The following is a 22,642-nucleotide window of genomic DNA, read 5'->3' as shown; positions in this document are numbered from 1 at the left end:
GACTGACTGCTTTTGACAGTATTTGACATTGCAGAAAGCCTTTCAATGGTGTCTGCTATATTTCTATCATTATTAAATCCCTTAGAATTAATGTAATTATTTATAGGACTTTTTATTTTTTGTATTATCTATTGTTTAAACTGTATTTTGTTTTAAATAATGGTGTTGACAATAATGATGATGATGATGATGATGACGATGACGACAATGATAATAATGATGATCACACTCTTCTCCCAATATTAGGACTCAAAGCAACTAAAAACATATTTTAAAACAATACAAATTAAAAGTATAAATATAACAATGATTTTAAAATCAAATTAAACCAGTTCCAGTGTTAAAACATTAAACATAAAAAGGAAATAACAATTAAAAGACGATGCAAACCATAAAACAGTTCCGCATATCATCAAAAGCCCATTTTATGCAGGTTTTTTAGTGGTTTATTGGTTTTAACCATGTATTTTTAATTAGCCCTATATTTAATTCTATTTTAGTGTTTATCTGCTTTAGGTTTTAATTTCCAGATTTTATTATTTTAGTGTTGGTTTCTTTGGGTTTCCTTTGAGAAAGAGAAAGCAATATATATATATATACTATCATTATCCCATTCAATTTCTAAAAGCCCTGGGACACAAGAATGTTTTCAGTTGCCAGTGGAAGGAGAACAAAGTGGGAACCATGCAGACATACCTAAGGAGGGAGACCAAAGACTGGGAGGTGTGACTATGGGCCTTTCCACACCGCTGAATAAAATCCCACATTATCTGCTTTTAACTAGAATATATTTATTTATTTATTTTATTAATGGGATATATTTGTACCCTGCCAGTGTGGACTCAGATAACCCAATTAAAAGCAGCTATAGTGGATTATTTGCCAGTATTCTGAGTTCGGTGGCTGTATGAAAGGACCCTGAGAAGGCCCTTTCACTTATTCCTACCCAACAAGCCAGAGAGAAGGTGGGACAAGAGGAAGATATCAGAACTCCAACAGACTTGTATCGGGAAATAGGTCTTTCAAATACTATAGTCTGTATCCAATCCAAATAAGGAATATGAACCCCTCCAGATGTTGTTGGCACCCATGGATGAGGCTGATGAAAGCTGCAATCTAATGGGGGGGGGGCACCTATATTTAACTTGATCAGCTCACTGATGAACAGAGCTTGGTACAACATACACCAAATGAAACTGGATGGATTCAAACACATACTTTTGACTACAAAGCAAAAATAACAGTACTTATTTACTTACTTAGGCGATCCCTCATTGTCCCAGTAGGATTCTCCTCCAAGATCGGTGTACTGGTGGGTCCATAGGTGACTGTAGAGCCCTATTCTTGATCTGCATCTTCTCCCACAGTGAGGGCATTGGTTTCTAGGTGGAAGGTGGACCGAGTCGGGGTTGGCTTGACACGCCTTCCTCTTGGCATGTTTCCCTCCTTCACCCTCCATTCATGCCTCTTCAAATTCTACAGCACTGCTGGTCACAACTGACCACCAGCTGGAGCGTTCAAGGGCCAGGGCTTCCCAGTTCTCAGTGTCTATGCCAGAGTTTTTAAGGTTGGCTTTGAGCCCATCTTTAAGTGTCTTTTCTTGCCCACCAACATTCTGTTTTCTGCTCTTGAGTTCAGAGTAGAGCAACTGCTTTGGGAGACGGCGTTCGGGCATCTGGACAACGTGGCCAGTCCAGCGGAGTTGATGGCGGAGGACCATCACTTCAGTGCTGGTGGTCTTTGCTTCTTCCAGCATGCTGACATTTGTCTGCTTGTCTTCCCAAGAGATTTGCAGGATTTTTCAGAGGCAACGCTGATGGAATAGTTCTAGTAGTTGCATGTGATGTCTGTAGACTGTCCATGTCTCGCAGGCGTATAGCAGAGTTGGGAGGACAATAGTCCCCTATGAACCATCAAGGTTGTTAAGATCTTCTGGAGGGGCCCTGTTCTCGGTCCCACCACCCTCGCAAGTGCGTCTGGTGGGAACGAGGGACAGGGCCTTCTCGGTGGTGGCCCCTCGGCTCTGGAGCTCTCTCCCACTGGAGATTAGAACAGCCCCTTCTCTCCTGACTTTTAGAAAATTGGTGAAAACCTGGCTCTGGAATTTAGCATTTGATGAGTAAGTCAATAACTTTTGACGACATGGACGGGTGGTAATGAATAATGAATTGTGATTTCTCTTTGACGAATTGGCCTTATGTAATTATATGACTGCTTTTTAATGTATTTTATGTATTAGTATGTTATGGGGTGTGATGTTTTTAAACTACTGTTCATGAATCTTGTTGTAAACTGGCCTGAGTCCCTCTCCGGAGGTGAGAAGACTGGTATATAAAAGTTCTAAATAAATAAAGAAATTTATAAGCAAGCACCTTGGTACCCGTACGGATGTCCTGGTCGTCAAACACTCTCTGCTTCATTCGGAAAAATGCTGCACTCGCAGAGCTCAGGCGGTGTTGTAAAATTTTTGTGGTAAAAATACCAGTGCTTCTCTGCGGTCACTTCCCCGATCATATGCCATCAAATTTTAAATCAAATTTTCATTTTCACAATTCTTCTTCCATACTTAATGCTGGAATCTTTTCCTGGGTGCCAATCGACCTGCACTCAATGGGATGCCGTTTCTTTGTATCCTCATTAGCTCTTGGAATATCATGTCTGCCTGCTCCACAAGGTGATTCTGTCCCTTCTTGACACCAGGTTTGCCAAAACTGGAACTGAAAATTTGAAACAATGGCAGTTTCATGGTGAAATGGATTGCTTAGCCTTTGCACCTATTTAAGTGCATTTTGCACTGGCTTCCATCTGTTCTCTCCACACTCAGTTACTCCATTTTTATGGTAACTCATTTAAAATGAAGACAAGTCGTATTAATAACGTATATCAATCCCGAAGACTTAATCTTTCACTCTTTTTTTTACAAGTCTGCCTTTATTCAGACATAAGCTGATAAGATTACAAGTGCTAAAACAATCTGTGAAATGATGCATGGACTTTTAAGCAAATTAATAAGCGCCTTGGAGCAATGATATATATAATCACTGAAACACCTGAATCTTTCACAGTAGATAGAGCCTCGGAGCGTCTTTTTATCTGTTTAATTATAGTGAAGGGGAGAAATTGTTGGCTTAGCTGAGAGGAAAAAGCCAACTTAAAAACACATAGTCTAGGGAATTTCTTTTAGAGAATACACTTCCTGCACTCTTAAATATTAAAGTTTGATACTTTAATATTTAACCAATGGACAGTCCACCGAGACACCTATTTCATTTCCACTGGGGTCTTAGTACAAGCTTCAGCTAGTTTTAATAGACCTCACACTTTTTTAAAAAATAGGCACCGTTAAGTCACCGTTCAGCTAAGAGCCATGGGGCACAATATGCTGTGTGGGTCAAAAGCACACGTCCTAGAGGAACCGCTGAACTAGAACTGTGTCTTTGTTATTAATCCAGAAATTGCATTTTTGAACATATATTGCTGACTGTATAAGTCTTCCCTTTTTCCCTCCTTGTGGTAATTTTCTCTCAAAAACAAGATTTCCTTTTTTCAAAACACATTATTTCTCCGCCCCTGCCCTCTGCCCTCGACAAAACAGCTCCGCAACTCCGTTCTAGCAGGAACTACATAGACAATATTTTATATACATCTGAATACTTATGGTCAGGCTGCTCCCGTGTGTTCGTGCCAGTGCTCATATTAGACACCTTTAATAATGTTCCCTATCTGGATGCGACTGGGATGTGACCCTCTTTACAAACACATGGTAACTTCCCAAGGTCCTTCTGAAGATAGACTGTCAGGTCAAACTGATGCTGTTTAGGTGTGATGGCTGCTACTGTCTGTGGTCCAGGGGGGAATATAAGCCCTGCTTCTCCCACTTTATACAGGACCTTGCTATTGACTTGAACTACTGGGGCACGAGTAGCCAATTTAATTCCTACATTTAGAAGCACAACAATGAGGTGTAACATTAAGCATGGTAGTAAACAATGCATACCACAGAGCTACTTCTTATAGTTAGAGACAGAACAGAATTGCCTCTATATATCCTTGCCAAGGTGATGCATGCCATATGCCAGCAAATATGGAAAAAAACAAGAATGGCCATCAGACTGGAAAAAATCAACTTATATCCCCATACCAAAAAAGGGAAATGCGAAAGACTGCTCAAACTTCCGTACAGTGGCCCTTATTTCTCATGCGCATAAGGTAATGCTCAAGATCCTGCAAGGAAGACTCCAGCAATACATAGAGTGAGAGTTGCCCGATGTTCAAGCTGGGTTTAAAAAAGGCAGAGGATTGAGAGACCAGATTGCCAATGTCCGCTGGATAATGGAGAAAGGCAGGGAGTTTCAGAAAAACATTTATTTCTGCTTCATTGACTATTCTAAAGCCTTTGACTGTGTAGATCATAATAAATTGTGGCAAGTTCTTGGTGGGATGGGCATCCCAAGCCACCTTGTCTCTCTCCTGAGGAATCTGTACAAGGACCAAGTAGCAACAGTAAGAACTGACCACGGAACAACAGACTGGTTCAAGATTGGGAAAGGCGTACGGCAAGGCTGCATACTCTCACCCAACCTTTTCAACTTGTATGCAGAACACATCATGCGATGTGCGGGGCTTGATGAATGCAAAGCTGGGGTGAAAATTGCTGGAAGAAACTTTAACAACCTCAGATATGCAGATGACACCACTCTGATGGCCGAAAGCAAGGAGGAGCTGAGGAGCCTTCTAATCAAGGTGAAAGAAGAAAATGCAAAAGCCAGTTTGCAGCTAAACATAAAAAAAACCAAGATTATGGCAACAAGAATGATTGACAACTGGAAAATAGAGGGAGAAAATGTGGAGGCCGTGACAGACTTTGTATTTCTAGGTGCAAAGATTACTGCAGATTCAGACTGTGGCCAGGAAATCAGAAGACGCTTACTTCTTGGGAGGAGAGCAATGTCCAATCTCGATAAAATAGTAAAGAGTAGAGACATCACACTGGCAACAAAGATCCGCATAGTCAAAGCCATGGTATTCCCCATAGTAACCTACGGATGTGAGAGCTGGACCCTAGGGAAAGCTGAGCGAAGGAAGATAGATGCTTTTGAGCTGTGGTGTTGGAGGAAAGTGCTGAGAGTGCCTTGGACTGCGAGAAGATCCAACTAGTCCATCCTCCAGGAAATAAAGCCTGACTGCTCATTGGAGGGAAGGATAGTAGAGACAAAGTTGAAGTACTGTGGCCACATCATGAGGAGACAGCAAAGCCTAGAGAAGACAATTTTGCTGGGGAAAGTAGAAGGTAAAAGGAAGAGGGGCTGACCAAGGGCAAGATGGATGGATGGAATCTTTGAAGTGACTGGACTGACCTTGAAGGAGCTGGGGGTGGTGACGGCCAACAGGGAACGCTGGCGTGGGCTGGTCCATGAGGTCACGAAGAGTCAGAGACGACTGAACGAATGAACAACAACATCCTTGCCAAACATTGCCATACAAATATTGATATATTCTTCAGTTGTCCTCTAACCACCACATCAGACAGGCTGATTTGCCCATCGTATGCTGCTTCACCTCCCTTTTCAGCACATGATGTAGAGGGACTTCCGGTCAGGCTCCATGCCAAAAAAGGAGATGAAGTAGCAATACTGGGCATGGGGCCACAGATTTCCTACACCCCTTGGTATATTCGCCAAGTTCCCCTGCTATCTCCCAGATCGGTGACCTTAATGGAGTGGTTCTTAACCTGTGGGCTACGGACCACCAATGGGACGTGAGGATGAAAATCCAGTCCTTGAACCTCCTTCCTCTTTATTTTATTTATTTTATTTTATTTCCTCACCTTTCATGCCACCTGCCACTCTTCCTATTGCTGACCATGGCATATGTTCTATATCAGAAACTTGAGCTGATGTGGTCTATCCAATACAATTTTCTGAATCAGCATCACAAAACCGAATCTAAAGTTGACCAAAAACCCTTTTGGTACTAATGTTGGAGAGTGGTCCCTGGTCAAAGTGGTCCCTTGTGAAAATGGTCCCTGGTCAAAAAAGGTTGAGAACCACTGCTTTAATGTGATGAGGTCCTGGGTGACCTTAGGCAATTCCCACTGTCTCAGTCTTAGAGGAAAGAAACAGCAAACTGCCACCGAAAAAATCTTAACACAATAACACCTTGACACAATCACTTTTGTTGTTGTTGTTCATTCGTTCAGTCATCTCCGACTCTTCGTGACCTCATGGACCAGCCCAGGCCAGAGCTCCCTGTCGGCCGTCACCACCCACAGCTCCTTCAAGGTCAGTCCAGTCACTTCAAGGATGCCATCCATCCATCTTGCCCTAGGTCGGCCCCTCTTCCTTTTTCCTTCCACTTTCCCCAACATAATTGTCTTCTCTAGGCTTTGCTGTCTCCTCATGATGTGGCCAAAGTACTTCAACTTTGTCTCTACTATCCTTCCCTCCAATGAGCAGCTGGGCTTTATTTCCTGGAGGATGGACTGTTTGGATCTTCTCGCAGTCCAAGGCACTCTCAGCACTTTCCTCCAACACCACAGCTCAAAAGCATCTATCTTCCTTCGCTCAGCCTTCCCTAAGGTCCAGCTCTCACATCCGTAGGTTACTACAGGGAATACCATGGCTTTGACTATGCGGATCTTTGTTGCCAGTGTGATGTCTCTACTCTTTACTGTTTTATCGAGACTGGACATTGCTCTCCTCCCAAGAAGTAAGCGTCTTCTGATTTCCTGGCCACAGTCTGCATCTGCAGTAATCTTTGCGCCTAGAAATACAAAGTCTGTCACGGCCTCCACATTTTCTCCCTCTATTTTCCAGTTGTCAATTATTCTTGTTGCCATGATCTTGGCAATCACTTTAGGGTTGCTATAAATAGGAAAAGACTTGAAGGGACAAAACAGCATTTCATGGACTTGTGCAGTCTGCTTTTCTGCAGCCTATTCAGCATCTTCTTTCTTTAATCCTGAAAATATCTATCCCAAATAGAGGAGTCCCCCCTCCTCCTCCCTACATCTCAAGTTCTCAGGGGTCATCACTTCCTCCAAAGCCAGTCTGGCTGTATTATTACTTGCATGTTACATTGACCAAAGATGGTCTAGCCACAGCTAATTGGCCTGCTTTGTGGCAGTGCCACCTAATTAGGGAAACATCTTTCCTGCCATCGGGAAGCCGTGCTTTGGTGTCAGTGTGCCCCTTTGCCTCTGCATCTGAGCTTTTGAAGCATTCAGTCCGAGACATTCCGAGAGTGCCGTGTGATACACTGAAAACCCAACCTTCATGCATCACTAGTCCTTGGGTGTTACATGCCTCACCGCCTCACACAAAAGGCCCATTTTCAGTGTGACCATGCATACGTGATTCCTTCTAAAATATGTACAGCCAGGAGATATGCCTTGTGTTTCTCCGTGAAACCGCCTGGCCTTGCTTTAAGTTAAGGTCACGACAACTGATTTCAGAAAAAGGCAGCCCATCAATCAATGTAAAAGATCTTCTCTAGTGCACCCATTTTATAAATATTCCATATTTATATCTAAATCTCAGTTTCCAATTCTTCTTTCTGTTTCTCATTATCTGTTTTACAGCCTGGCCCAATGGTTATCAAATAGCCAGCCCTTGGATGATGTTTTCTGCCTTAGTTTTTCTTTTGAGAAGGTTGTGTATGTTGCAGTGGTTTCTGGAAAGCATTCTACAGTGTAGTCAAAGGGCCCTTCTTTACTGACCAATTAGGTCTGAGTTGGATCAGCCTGTGGGCATCTAAAAACTGCACACAGGTTGCTGTGAATTAACCTAGGAAAAGCTGCTTAGTGCTGCTGCTTAATAAAATGTAAGGGAAGTCCAAACCCTGCAGTAGGTGTGCTGGTACGGCTATACCAGGAGCTCCAACTTTATTTTCTTTCTGTTATCTGTTTGCAGTTATAGGGCAGGCCTCCTGTCCATCATAATTAAGCTTTGGTTCCGCCCCTTGTTTAGGGCTCTGGGAGGGAAAGGAGCCTTTTTTGGGCAGTCTCACACAAGGAAGCTAAACTGTACGACATAGACCAGCTCGTCCCGTAGAAAAGCTTCTTTTCTCAATAGCATCCAGGGAAACAGAGCTTCCAGGGAAAAGGAAATTCCAGGGAAAAGGTCCCAAGGCTCTGACTGAGAGATCACAGCCTCTCAGCCTCACAGCAATCAGAGGAAAAACAGCCCTGAAGTTTCAAAGAATTCTCTGAGGGAGGACAGCATTACAGATCCACAGAATTCCAGCTGAAATATCTTCAAGCCTCAGCTGGTAGGTCTACTCGATACCCAGACACATTTGGAATTGGTAGTAGGACCCACACCAATGAGGCATAGATAGTAAACAGCCTGGGAGAGGTTAAAAAGGGTTTTTCCTACAGAGAAGGTTCAGTTAAATAAAGTCAGGTACCAGCCCATTGAGGACTAGACTAAGAAAGCCTTGAAGTGTGTTTGAACCATTGAAGATTTGTTGTTTGTTCCATAATAAAGACTTTGTTGTATCATTAAAGACTCTAAAGACCATCACTTCAGAAAAATCCCTGAGAACCTCTCTTTGAGGCGCCCCTGGCTTCCCGCTGGGCTTAAAGTATACGTCCTACAGAAAAGTACAGCTGTTACAGGCCCAGCGCGCAACAGAACAGAAGGATTTGGGCTTTCATCTAGGTTTTCTCCTGGAATCATGTCAAGTGTGTGATCTGTCCATCAATGATAGAAAGGTTCTGATCCTAACAGATGTAAAGGCTGTGGTAGACACATCACACTAGGTTACTAAGTCGATATTTTTAACTTCATGCAATATCAGTTCCTCCGGGGAAATCACCACCAAACAGATGATGACAAAAATATATATATTTTAATAATTTTATTGTGTTATGTGAAAAAAGCATACAATCTATGAAATTCAACAATCAATGCACAAATATTATTTCCCCAATTCCACCCACCCACCACGTTCCCACATGTGAACCCCACCCAACAGGCCTGTAGCGAGGAGGGGGATTTAGGGGTTCAACCCCCCCCCCCCGAAATTTTTCAGGTTAAAAAAAATAAACCTGGTTTACTCATGAATTTTAACTGGTTAACCAAATCCCCATGCTAAGTCTACGAGACACAAAAAATTAAGAGTCCCTCCAGAACTGCAAGCACTATCTCAAGCAAATATCGACAATTTATTCACACTGTCATTACTTGCAGCAATAGCCAATATAGCGAAGCAACCAAGTTGGGGTGAGGGGTTAGATTTGAAGGCCCTCATGAAGGAGACCAGGCTTGGTGGGCCTTGACAGGGGCAGAGCTGCAGGCTATTGAAGGCTGCTCTGCCCCTGCTGTGCTCTTTGCTTCAGCGTGTGCTAAGAGGCAGGTTTCAACCCCCCCTCCCCGAAATTTTCAAGCCCCCCCCAAATTTTCAAAACTCCCCCCCCCCCCAAATTTTCAACCCTCCCCGAAAAAAAAATTCTGGCCACCCAAGACTTCCAACACCATATGGAACTAGTATCTAACTAAGTTCTATCCTTATCATAACATTAATAAACTCCCCATTTCAAAATCTGTATTGTCTTCTTTTTTTGAATACCCAAAGACGTCTCCATTTTCTAACAAACTCTTCATTGTTTTCTCCCTTTTTGCCATCGGAGAGCTTGGCCATTTGAATATATTCAACTAATTTTCTTCTCCCTTCCAAGACTTTGCTATTGTAATTCTTACAGCCACAAAATTATATTGGCAAATTTCTCTATCTTCTTTACCTATCCTCTCTTGAAACAAGCTCAGAAGGCATATTTCTGGGTTTCTCTTAACCTTTTTAGAAATAATTTTATTCGTTTCTTTCTTCACCATTTTCAAAAAAAAAAAAAAAAAAACCTCCTTACAAGTCCAACAAATTTGGAAGAAAGTGCCAGAAAAATATTGTGATATTTTGGGAACAGCTTGGAAGGAAATTATTATTTCCATACCATAGATGCACACATACCACAATTCCATTCCAAATATTCTGTCCCAATGTTGTTTTTCACATACATTCCAAATGTCCTGATTTAGTAAGATGGTCTCAATTAATTCTATGTCATCCCAATATTTAGTAGCTTTGAAAATATGTCAGTTTCTCTTCCTGGTTGGGAGATGAGGTGGAAGGATGTGAAAAGATCATGCTCTGTGGAGCACTGAAACAGTGGGTGCAGGCATGTAGGGGCTTCACCCCCCCCCCCCCCCAAATTCTCATGGTGGTTCGTGAAAAGGCCTTACCGGTGCATTATTTAAACTGTTATGTTTATTCATATCATGATCTGATCACCATACTCAATATATCCCATATGCATGGGGGTATTGGGGTAATGATACCAAAGGTTTGCTAGGCTAGACCCTCTTTCACGCAGACTCAGCCCCCCCCCCCCCCCGAAACTCAGTCCCCCCTGCCCCCCCTGAAAAAAATTCACACACACACCCCAAAATGAAATCCTGGCTACGGGCCTGAGTGGGAGAAATTAACATCATTTTCCCTTTCCGGCCCTCTCTGTTGGAAAGTGGGTGGAGAGTTTCTCTTCCTTCCACCCACTTCCCCCCTCCACATCCTCGGTTTACTTCAATTGTTGAAAATTGAGTTCAAAGTGCAAAAATAGTTTGTACTCAACTCAGCAGGGGAAGGAGGAGGGGAAAGAAATCTGCCATGGGGGGTATGGTCATGCCCTCCCTTACCCTCTTTTATGTCTGTAAAGGGTTAAATAAAGGCTCCTTACCAAGCTTAGAGGTTTCTAGGGGCTCTGTTTTGCATCTAAAGGATGCAATGGAATTCTGTGGAATCAAAGGGGCCTCATGCATCTAAATCATTTAAATGCAACATGAAACCCTTAGAAGCCTCCAAGCTTGGTAAGGAGCCTTTATTTAGCCTTTTACAAACAGGAAAGAAGGCAAGGCAGAGGAGGATGTGTGGAGATTAGGCCTGAGCCCGAATCAGTTTGAACAAAAATGATTTGTAGTTTTTGGTGGGCCTTTTTGTATTATATCAAAAAACAGAATGGGGAGGAGGAAGACAAAAAGCCCAGCAAAATGGATTAAGTGTGTTCTGTCACGTGCTAGGCCTGTAAAGAATTTCCTTTAGAACAGGACGTGCAACCTTTGCCCAGCAGGAAGCCAGGGGGCCCAAGGAGAAGTTCTCAGAGGTTTTCCACCACAAATGATCTTTAGATGGCTTGTGAAGTATAACAAAGTCCTTTATTATTGAACAAATTAAACATACGTTTCTCAAATCTTCAATGAGTCAAATAAATGCTTCAAGGCTTTAAATCAACTGGTAACTTCCTTAATCTTGTCCACAAGGGACAGGCAACTGTCTTCGTTAATTGTTCTTATACTTTGAGAGGAAAACCCTTTTTTAACCTCTCCCAGGCTGTCTGTTATCTAAGTTTTGTTGGTGTGGGATCTACTACCGATTCCAAACTGCATCTTGGTACCAAGTAAACCTACCAGACAAAGCTTGTAGATTCTCCAGCTGGAGTTCTTTGGGTCTGTAAAGCTGTTTTCCCTCTGGAATTTCTTTAAGACTTTAGGGCTGTTTCCCTCAGATGCTGTAAGGCTGAGAGGCTGCAAGCTCCCAGCCAGAGCTTTGGGAATTTCCCCCCGGAATGTCTTTAGAAATGAAGCTTTTCTGCAGGCGAAGCTTGTCCATGTCCTCTAACTTAGCTTTCCTCACTAAGACTAACTAAAATGGCTCCCTCCCCTTCCCAATTGCCCTGAGCAAGGGGTGGAACCAAAACTCAACAATGATGGACAGGTGACTTGCCCTATACCTGCAACCAAAGGAAGCCACCTATCTGCAGAAACCCCTCTTCATTCAAGTAACTTCCCAGCAAAAAGAACAAAGGGTCCGCTTACAATAGAACCCAAAATGGCATGCTTTTTGGCTGAATTGTACACCTCTAGTGGAGATTGCTGCTGAGATCACAGATGGCAATCTCAGAAGCAGTCTCCACATGCCCCACACTTTCAAAAATCTAAAACTTAATGAGAGGTTCAGATCTTTGAAGGTGTTATTTCAACCCAGAATAAACCTAGATTTCTGGGTTAATTTGCATTATCATGACATATCATTTGGATACTTCAAAATAGTTCACCCCCTACACCACATTTTAATGCAGTGTAGATGGGGTATTAGCCTGTGTGAACTTTTTCATTAATAACTTCTGCCATCTTGACCACACATACTGGCATTGCTTGGCCAGATAGGCCCAGTTTTCCTCTGTGAAATTGGGGTATGTTACCGATTGAAAATATTTTAAAAATCCAGTTCTGGATCCTCTGTGTTACAGCCAAGAAACTCTTCATGAACTCTATTCCTGCCTCATAATGTCCACGTAGGGAGGAGGGCTGTTATGGAAACAAGGGTTTTGAGATGAAGCACCTTGTATCAGGTGGAAAAAATGACAGGGGTGGTAATTGGTAATAGAAAACTCATAGCAGTTAAAATTCATGATTAGAGACTGTCAAAGAACAAGAACAAAGGCCTGTAATTATCAGCCAAATGCCTCAGGCATCACCCAGGTGTGAGCGAGGCATGTCACGTGAACATGCAAAGGTTATTCTTCTATGGAAAATTCTTCTGAAGTTGCTCTTGATGTTGCAAGCAATCGCTACAGTATAATATTTTGAAAGAATGCAACAGAAATCCACAAGAACCATTTGTTGCTGCCCATCTATCTATATATAAAAATGCTCTGTGCATAATGAGTGCCTTAAAAACAAAAGAACTAATGAATGAAATCACACCAAATTTGGCAACCAAACGTCTCACAACACAAGGAGTGACCATCACTCAAATAATTATGATTTTGTCATTGGGGAGTTGTAGTTGCTGGAATTTATAGTTCACCTATAATCAAAGAGCATTCTGAACTCCATCAACAATGGAATTGAACCAAACTTAGCACATAGGCCTTCCATGACCAAAAGAAAATATTGGGTTTGGTGGGCATTGACCTTTGGAGTTGTAGTTCACCTACATCCAGAGAGCACTGTGGACTCAAACAATGATGGAACTGGACCAAACTTGGCACAAGCACTCAATACACCTAAATATGAACACAGATGGAGTTTGGGGGGAATAGACCTTGACATTTTGTAGTTGCTGGGATTTATAGTTCACCTACAATCAAAGAGCATTCTGAACCCCACCGACAATAGAACTGGACCAAACTTGGCACACAGAACTCCCATGACCAACAGAAAATACTGGAAGGTTTTGGTGGGCAGTGTCCTTTGGTTTTGGAGTTGTAGTTCACCTACATCCAGAGATCACTGTGGACTCAAACAATGATGGATCTGCTCCAAACTCTACATGAATACTCAATATGCCCAAATGTGAACACTGGTGGAGTTTGGGGAAAATAGACAATGACATTTGGGAGTTGTGGTTGCTAGGATTTATAGTTCACCTACAATCACAGAGCATTTTGAACACCACCAATGATAGAATTGGGCCAAACCTCCCGCACAGAACCCCCATATGGGCCACAGCAATGTGTGGCAAGGGACAGCTAGTAATGTATGAAAACTGAAAGAATGTTTAGAACCACTCTCTTTCCTATGTCTCAAGAGTCATGTAAGCAAATATTGGATCCAATAAATGTATGATATCTTTACCCTAGCCCAGTGGTTCTCAACCTTGCTAATGCCATGACCCCTTAATGCAGTTCCATGTTGTGGTGACCCCCAACCATAATATTGTTTTCATTGCTACTTGATACCTGTCATTTTACTACTGTTATAAATTGTAATGTAAATATCCAATATGCAGGATGGATTTTCATTCACTGGACTAAATTGAGCACAAATACCCAATATGCCCAAATGTAAATGCTAGTTGGGTTGGGGGGAGGATTGATTTTGTAATTTGGGAGTTGTAGTTGCTGGGATTTATAGTTCACTTATAATCAAAGAGCATTCTGAACTCCACCAGTGATGGATTTAAACCAAAAGGCACACAGAACTCCCATGACCAACAGATAACACTGGAAGGGTTTGGTGGGCATTGACCTTGAGTTTGCGTGTTGTTAATGTTATTGCTTGTTTTTTGTTTTATTTTGCTGTATTATTGTTGTTGTTGTTTTATTGTTGTATTTTGGGCTCGGCCTCGTGTAAGCCGCACCGAGTCCTTCGGGAGATGGTAGCGGGGTACAAATAAAGGATTATTATTATTATTATTAGTAGTAGTAGTAGTAGTAGTAGTAGTAGTATTTGGGAGTTATAGTTCACCAATATCCAGAGAAGTGCTGTGGATTCATGTGATGATGGATCTGGACCAAACTTGGCACAAATACTCAATATGCCCAAATGTGAACACTGGTGGAGTCTGGGGAAAATAGACCTTGACATTTGGGAGTTGTAGTTGTTGGGATTTATAGTTCACCTACAATCAAAGAGCATTCTGAACTCAACCAACAATAGAATTGGGTCAAACTTCTCACACAGAATCCCAATGACCAACAGAAAATACTATGTTTTCTGATGGTCTTTGATTATCCCTTTGACACCCCCTCATGACCCCCACAGGGGTCCTGACCACCAGGTTGAGAAACACTGCCCTAGCCCTTTTTGCAGGCCTTAAAGTTAATTGGTACCATGACTGTTTTGTGTTGGTTCTGCTGTTTTGCAGTAAACATGTTTATCCCACCAGTCAACCCAATGAGCACAGACAAAAGCCACTGAGATATTTAAGGGTTATTGATACTGCTATGGACAACTGGAGTTCCAAAAGCTTATTTTCTCCAAGGTCTGTGCATTTTATTTCTCTGTTCACTGTAGCTTCAAGATGATCAATTAACTGCATCTTATTTTCCATTCCCACAGGAGAGAGGTTTTAATTATTAGTTGTCTGGCATTTTTTCTCTTTTCACTATAAAAACAAAAGAAAAGGAAAACTAATGCAAGCAAATGAATAACTTGTATCACCATTCCTCCTCCAGTTAGAACCATAAGATGACTAATTAAGGGGCAATTATGCAGCAATTTATTGCTAATCCCCACACTAAATAGGAAGAAATTAAATGGGCTCAATCTGCAAACACGGAGCTGGTCATATTGCAAGAGGGCTTTGCTGAACTAGACATATTTGTTAGTAAACACTATAGAATAATGAATAATAGGAGCTTTGGCTCCTGTTACTTGTCAGAAAGGGATGGAGTATAACATGTTTAAATGTCAATCTGTATTAGTATAGGAGGATATGGAGATTAAGTTTCTGGTACAAGTTCAGCATCCCTTATTAGGCTTATGTGCGGATCCGGTTTAGCCATTTCCCTTCAGCCAATTTGGCTTCTTTGGCTAGATCAAGTAGCTGTAACGGCAAGGGCCCAACCATCATGGATTCCCGTCCGTAATGGGATCATGTGGCAGCTGATCATGGCTCCTCCTCTGCTTTGGGAGCACGCAATGTGCAAAGAGGCTGCCGCGTACTCCTCATTGCACAGAGTTTCCCTGTGAGCCCTACCTGTTGGGCCAATTGGAGGAGAATAACACTGTTCTGGTACGGCTGTACCAGGAGCTCCAGCTTCTTTTTCTTTCTTTGAGTGTTTGCATGTATTTCAAAGTTCCATGCATTTTGCAATAAGGTGGCTTCCCTTGGTTTGCAATTATAGGGCCAATGAGCCATCAATCATCATTAGGTTCTTTAGTTCCACCCCTTTTTCTAGGTTTAGGAGGGAAAAGGGGGACCTCTAGTTCAATTCTCACATAAAAGCCTTTTATACAGGGCGTGAGTCAGTTCCACCTGTAGAAAGCTTCGTCTTTTACAGCTTTTGCTGGGGGAATTCAGTCCCACAGCTCTACATAGAAGCATAGCTTTTGCTGGGGGAATCCAGTCCCACAGCTTTACAGCCAGCCTTCACTGGGAATTGAAGACCTTCTTTCCTCTTGGAAATCTACAAAAGGACTCTGTTTGGTAAGGACCACTCGTGGCAGCCATAACGCAATTTGGACCGGGTGTAGGGCCCCACGCCAGCTGAGCCTAAGACAGATTGCCCAGGTAGAGGTCAAGGATTTCCCTGATAGAGAAGAAACAGTTCATGAAGATAGTTGCCTGTCCCTTGTGGACAAGATTAAGAAAGCCACCAGTTGATTCAAAGCCCTGAAGTATTTGTTTGATTTATTGATGACCTAAGCACTAATAAAGAACTTTGTTAAACTTTCCAAGTTTCTAAAGGCTTTGTTTAGGGAAATCTATAGGGCTTCTAATCCGAGGCATCCCCAGCATCCTGTAGGGCATACAGAACACATCCTGTCTACAGACCTTTTCACAGGCCCAGTGCGTGACAGCACAAACACCATGACATGGCTTGGCTTAATGGCTTGGCTTGGTTTGGCCTCTCTTGAATCTTTTTGATTTTCCTTTATTTTCTAGATTATTAGTGGGACTGAGAGTTGGTGTTGCACTCCAGGACAGGAAAAGCCTTCTGACTTTAAAACACCACACATTGAATAGGAAAACAATCCTTTTATTGGAGATCATTAAAAAGCAGCAAAGTAAAAAGCACTTTAAAGAAATAGGTAAATCCAATTAGGCAAGAAGATAAGCAGGAACAAAATAGTCCAGGGAAAAGTTCAGCAAAGTCCATGAAAACAAAGTCTACACTTCTCTAATATAATCCAGAAAACCAAGAAACATTAATCCAAGGCACGAATATGCAATCATAAAATCCAAGAGTGAAAACCACGAAACAATAAATATTTAAGCATGCATCTTCCAAGCAAGGCTTCCATGAGACAAGGATGAGAACTTAACTTGATTCCAAATGATGCTTTATCTGGCTACATTTCCCGTACTTGGGACATTTATCCCCTCGTTAAGCTATCCCAAGCATTCAGAAATTGATTTTGCTTAAATTGAGATTCCCTTATCTTTTTCTGTCGGAGCCTGGCAGAACGCCGAAGGCACTGTTCGGCTTGTCTGTTTAACTAATCTCCTGTTCTCTATCTATTTGCTCATTAACCTCTGCAGGTGCCGAGTTGTTTTCAAGCCCCAAATCCTTGGAACTCTCTGGTAGCAATTCAGGAACTCATTATCCCCAAACCCTTTAGGGACATTCTCATGGGAAACTACACTTTGAACAGGGATCTCCTGGTCATTCTCTGCATCAATATCATTGACCAAACCATTGCCATCTTGAAACTCATTGACATCACTCCCCACATCCAAAGCACCCTGATCCTGAAACACAATTACAGGCTGAGCTCCAACAGTTGGGAACATGCAGGATGGCTGGGGTGTGCATGTGTGTTTAGGGACTTGTAAGTCACACTTTTAGCTTCTTTTTCTCCTCCCCTCCTCTCTTTAAGAAAATATTTCTAAAATATTCTTATTTTATTATTAATAATAACCCAATAAACAAAAAGAAAAGCCTCATTCTCAGAAAACTGCTACCACCTAAGTTACCTCTCCTCTAGAGTAGAAAATAGAAACAGATTAAAGAAGCATTAAACCCAAATCAGAAAGTTCTGAGGGGGAAAATCGCCACTCCAGACAGATCCTGCAGTGCAAATCAAGAGAAAAGAGAGAGCTTTTTTATGGAAGCGCAGGGAGATCGCTCCAGGGAGATCATGCTTTCTTCCCTGGAAAGTGGGAAGCCCCCTTAAAATGCCTTGGAAAGCTGGGTGCAGGGAGAGAGCTCTGTGCCTGCAGCATCTGTAGCTCCTCTAGAGTAGAAAGAAATAGCTTTAACAAAGCATTAAACCTGGTCTCCTCTGCAGACAAAAGGGAAAGGCTCACAGAAAGAGTGGTATCTTAACTCTGATGCTTTTAATCCAGGTGTTAATGAAAGATATAAGGACAAACAATACCTAAAATGATGGGAAGAGGAGCCTGGGAAGCCCCCCCCCCCCCCATAATGGGCCGAATAGGTGCTTCCTTAACCTCTTTGCTGAAACCCGATGAAGGAAAAAGGGAAAGGGTCACGGGAACCAAAAAAAGGGGGGGGGGAGTCTTGTAAGTTCCCCATTGCTGCCAATGGGCTGGATCTAGCCATATTTTTATTTATTTTATTTATTTATTTGACTTGTATACCGCTACTCCCAATTTGGCTCGGAGCGGTTTACAGCAGTAGATTAAAACAATACAATTAACTTTAAAATACAATAAAACAAGAACAGAAATAGTCCCGAGTTATTCACCCATCGAAAGCTTGTTGGAAGAGAAAGGTTTTACAGGCTTTCTGAAAAGCAAGTAGGTCTCGGATAGTTCGGGTTTCAACTGGCAAGGCATTCCATAAATAAGGGGCTACAATTGAGAAGGCCCTCTGCCTAGTAGAGGACAGATGATAAGTCTGGATGTTGGGGACTTCAAGCAAATTTTGGTCTTCGGGCCGAAGTAATATCTGGGGTTGGTAGGGGGATAAGCGGGCTCTCAGGTACGGCGGCCTCAGACCATATAAGGCCTTAAAGGTTAGTACCAGCACCTTGAAAGTAATCAGCTACAGACAAAAAAAGGCTATCCAGTTACCCGCCCACTTTTGGGAGGGACGCGAAAATGGATACGGGGGTCTACCAGAATCTGGCTAGCAAAAACGAATCAAGGTTCAGCTCAAATGCACAAACTTATCCCTCATAAGGAAATCTGAAATACTCTGAACAGGTTGGCTCCTTCTACCATATGTGGTGGACTTGTAAAGAAGCAGTGGAGGGTAATTCATGAAGAGACACAAAAGATTTTAAAAAGAACATTCAAAAGAAAACCGGAGTATTATTTGTTAGGTTTTACAGATTTAGATCTACAACTGATGGAGCAAGAGGATAAACTTTTTACATATATGACGAATTGTTTTTGCAAGAGAATGGAAGAATGACTCAGTACCACCCATACAGGAATGGGTGGAAAAAAAATCAGAGAAATAAAGGACATGGATGAATTGACTTTTTTGTTGAAGAAAAATACAGGTATGATACTAAGAAGAACGAATTGGGATAATCCCCATGAATATCTGGACAATTTGAGAAAATAAGAAACAAGAGAGAGAATTTCTTTTTGAATTTATTTTATATTTTTGAATAATAAGAAGATATGATCCAAGAAGATGGAATGGAAGTCATTTTTTGTGTGTGTGTGTGTGTATTTTTGTAGGTTTGTTTGTTTGTTTTTTAGGGGTTATTTGGGATTTTAGCATACTTTTTTGCTTCTTCTTCTTCTTCCTTTCTTTTCTTCATTTCCTCACTTTCTTTGTTCTCACTCTTTCGTTGTAATCTGTATAAAAATTAATAAAATTCTAATTTAAAAAAAAGGAAATCTGAAATACACTTAAATCCAAAATTGTCCACATGGGCATCTGAGATAGTCACTTTTTTCCTTTCTAATGATTCAACATACACAAATTTTGTCTTCAGGAAATGCATATGAGGTAGATATGAAACATAAATGAATGTTGTGTTTAGATTTGGGCCCCAACCACAGGAGACCTGATGATGTTCATGTCTATAGGTATTCCAAAATCCCTCCAAAATCTGAAACATGGAACACTTCTAGTCTCAAACATTTCATATAAGGGTTACTCAACCTATAGTAATTTGCAGAAACAGGCTGATGTCCTAAAGAAGCAGAAAAATAGGTGCCTGGTTGGTCATTGTTATGCCTCTCAAAACAGTCATATGGCTAAAGTAAATAAAAGGGCTAAGAGGAGCTAAAAACTAAATAAGGCCTATGGCTGGAAAGTGTGATGGGAAAATGTTGCAGAGAAAATGATAAGAGGAGGAGCTAAGGGGTAGGAGTCTGAAAGGTGGGGAAATGGAAATAGAATGAGTTGCGAAGGGGAGGCATGAACCATTAGGAGCTATAGCAATGAATAGGATTCAGGCTCATATAATGGTTTGAAATAACTGACTACATCTTTGGCTGCAGGCCCTAGACTCCTTTTAAAATTCCATCTCATTATATCAGCAGGGAAATGGGGATTTAGATAGAGCTATAGCTAAATTCAATTTGATTTTATTTTTTTCTTCAGTGAATAGTATCAAATTAGGTTTTCGGAATGCTCATGTATTTGATTACCATGAAATGCACGATTCCTACTATTACATCCCTCTGAAGAGGAAGGATTCAAATTAGTCACACTTCTGAATTCTTTGATGGATTTAAATATATGCTTTTATATGCTGGTGTCTGGGAAGGGGTAGCCGGAGAGTGGGGGCATGCTCAAATGTTGGAGCAGACAAACAAAACAAAATAATGAAACAGAAACATGAACAATAGGAGCCAGAATGTCTGTTGGAAATGTGTTAGGGGTAGGATCGGAAAGGTAAATTAGACGTGTTTATCTGGTTTTTTTGCAGAGCTGCTCCCTCAAGTGGTAAAAAATGTCTGTTTGTCATAGCCCATGATTTTGCTCACATATGCTACATTTAGCATGCTTTGTTTTGTAACTGGTCACTAAGAGGTATGCATTGCATGGGATGAACTTCCAAACCAAATTATTGAGCCATACCTCTCCGAAGTAGTCACTGGAGGATGGGGAGGATGAGTTTCTTCTAAGTTTACTTTCCTATTAACATCTAGTTTGACTCATATATGGACTGTGGGCATCTTTCAGGAAGAAACCAAAATCATGGTTCTGGGACCAGGCCTTTGGACAACAGACATAACAGCACTTTAGATGTGGAATTGAACTGGAATGGTTTTATAGGTTTGACAAATTGCTTTTAACTGTTTCTAATTGTTTTTAACAACGATTTATCTATTGTTTTAAACTGTTGTTTATTGTATTTGCTTTTATGTATAAGCCGCTCTGAGTCCCCTTTGGGGTGAGAAGGGCAGCATATAAATGTCATAAATAAATAAATGTACGGCATTGAATTGTTGCCGAGTGTAAACTGTCCTGAGTCCCCTCTTGTGGGTTGATGTCATATATTATGTTCTATTATTGATGTCATATATCATGTTCTGTAGTTGATGGTGGTTGGTGGTTATAGGCCTAGCAGTTGGTGATGGAAGGGTTAATGTAGGTCTTAGTTCTAAAGGGTTGAGTAATCTGTAAGTAAGAGTTCATGGGCGAAAGCAATTAAGCGTGGAGGTATGCAAGAGATGGGTTGCAGCTGGGTGTTTCTGGATATAAGGAGCTAGCCTTGGGACTGATCTTTGGGAGAAAAGTATTTGTTTTATCTTGGTGGTAGATGCTGCTGGTTTTCCCCCAGGTTTGTGGATTTTTAGTGTCCTGACCTGTCTCCTGAACCTTTGGATTCCTGGAACCTTGAACCTTTGGACTGGCTTTTGACTACGGTATAGACTTTTGATCTCTGGACTTTGTTTATTGAACTCTCGGAGTTTGACCACTGGACTGGACCATTTGACTACAGAGTTACCTTGAACCTGCAACAGTGTTTGCTGTTTTGGTTTTATATTCTGTAGCTGAGTGCAATCTTTATGTTTTATATTTTGGACTATTAAAACAGCTAGAAAGTAAGTGCTGTTTTAATTAAATTGTTTTATACAAACTGGGTTTTGTTTGGTTCATCTCTGCCTCTGTAAAGGCAGAGCCCTGGCATCATGACAGTTGAGAAAAATGGGGTAGAAATGCTGGAAATAAATAAACAATAAGAAAACAGGAAAAGGAGTTGCTGGGAGCAGAGAGGTTGCATTAGCTAATGAGAATTATAATGTATCACTGTTAACAGGTAAATACTTGTTCTTGATGCTGAATAGTTACCAAAATAAATAAATGTTAAATCTGTTAAACATCTGTGTTTTATCTGGGTGAATTCCAAACTTACTTTATCACATGCTATGCACTCTTTCTGAGACAGACAAACAAGGATTCAAATAGAAGATTCTGTTCTCAATGAACCAAAGAAAGAAACCTAAGCATTGGTGAGTCATACACAAAGTTTGAACTCATTAGTAAGCATGTGCATGGATTCGGAGTGGTCGGTTCCCTTCGGCCAATCCAGCTTGTTTGGCTTGGCTGGATGGCCATAATGGTAAGGACTCAGCCATCATTTTTTTTTTTGTCCATTACAGGACTATGTGGCAGCTGATCACGACTCCTTCTCCCCTATTTGGCATCATGCTGTGTGCAAACAGGCTGCTGTGTGCTGCTCGCATGGAGTTTCCCTGTAAGCCCTGCCTGTTGGGCCAATCTGAATAGAAGAATGCTATGACATGTCTTACACACAGACTCTCTTGAAGGCAAGAAAGGAAAGGGTCCCAGGAAGGATGCTTCTTTAACCCCATTGCTGAAAACCAGACTCCCTTGAAGGCAAGAAAAGAAAGGGTCCCAGGAACGGAAAGGGGAGCCTTGTATGTTCCCCATTGCCATCAATTGGCCAGATCTTCCCGGATCTTTCAGCTGCCTAACCAAAAACAGATATTTCCATTAGCCAATTTTCAGAAGGCTCCCGAAAAATGGATCTGGGTGCCCAACAAAATTCGGATGCCAAAACCAAATTGCTTTCCAGCCAAATTGCACAAGTCTACTCATTAGCCTATGAAAGATAAACTCTCATGGAGATCCCTAGATACATTTAAAAATAGTCACCTGAGTATAAAAATAAATCCCAAATAAAGTAATCAGATTGTGGATTAGAGTATGAATACGGACAGGAGCCAAATCAGCCCTTTTGCTGATAAAAGACACTCATTAGGAAAACCCAGAGGAACTAGATAGATATTGACAATGCACCCA

The sequence above is a fragment of the Anolis sagrei genome, chromosome 4 (genome assembly GCF_037176765.1).
Source record: "Anolis sagrei isolate rAnoSag1 chromosome 4, rAnoSag1.mat, whole genome shotgun sequence".
Taxonomy (NCBI): domain Eukaryota; kingdom Metazoa; phylum Chordata; class Lepidosauria; order Squamata; family Dactyloidae; genus Anolis; species Anolis sagrei.
This window is presented reverse-complemented; position numbering follows the sequence as displayed.